The sequence below is a fragment of the Carettochelys insculpta genome, unplaced genomic scaffold (genome assembly GCF_033958435.1).
Source record: "Carettochelys insculpta isolate YL-2023 unplaced genomic scaffold, ASM3395843v1 scaffold_0080, whole genome shotgun sequence".
NCBI classification, from domain to species: Eukaryota; Metazoa; Chordata; order Testudines; family Carettochelyidae; genus Carettochelys; species Carettochelys insculpta.
The window spans coordinates 32,501-33,540 of NW_027439117.1; positions in this window are offsets into that span (position 1 = coordinate 32,501).

Below are 1,040 nucleotides of genomic sequence, written 5' to 3' on the forward strand. Positions count from 1 at the left end.
GCGGGAGGGTCCGGCCGCCGGTGGAGGCGGGCAGGGTGACCCTCGCGGGAGGGTCCGGCCGCCGGTGGAGGCGGGCAGGGTGACCCTCGCGGGAGGGTCCGGCCGCCTCCTTTCCTCTCCCCCCCGGGAAGCGGGTTGACCTGTTGACCTGGTGGCCGATTCCCTCCCCGGGCACCAGGTCAACCTCCGCTGCTTTCAGCGGGGGTTGACCTGGTGGCCGATTCCCTCCCCGGGCACCAGGTCAACCTCCGCTGCTTTCAGCGGGGGTTGACCTGGTGGCCGATTCGCTCCCCGGGCACCAGGTCAACCTCCGCTGCTTTCAGCGGGGGTTGACCTGGTGGCCGATTCCCTCCCCGGGCACCAGGTCAACCTCCGCTGCTTTCAGCGGGGGTTGACCTGGTGGCCGATTCCCTCCCCGGGCACCAGGTCAACCTCCGCTGCTTTCAGCGGGGGTTGACCTGGTGGCCGATTCGCTCCCCGGGCACCAGGTCAACCTCCGCTGCTTTCAGCGGGGGTTGACCTGGTGGCCGATTCCCTCCCCGGGCACCAGGTCAACCTCCGCTGCTTTCAGCGGGGGTTGACCTGGTGGCCGATTCCCTCCCCGGGCACCAGGTCAACCTCCGCTGCTTTCAGCGGGGGTTGACCTGGTGGCCGATTCGCTCCCCGGGCACCAGGTCAACCTCCGCTGCTTTCAGCGGGGGTTGACCTGGTGGCCGATTCCCTCCCCGGGCACCAGGTCAACCTCCGCTGCTTTCAGCGGGGGTTGACCTGGTGGCCGATTCCCTCCCCGGGCACCAGGTCAACCTCCGCTGCTTTCAGCGGGGGTTGACCTGGTGGCCGATTCGCTCCCCGGGCACCAGGTCAACCTCCGCTGCTTTCAGCGGGGGTTGACCTGGTGGCCCATTCGCTCCCCGGGCACCAGGTCAACCTCCGTTGCTTTCAGCGGGGGTTGACCTGGTGGCCGATTCGCTCCCCGGGCACCAGGTCAACCTCCGGTGCTTTCAGCGGGGGTTGACCTGGTGGCCGATTCCCTCCCCGGG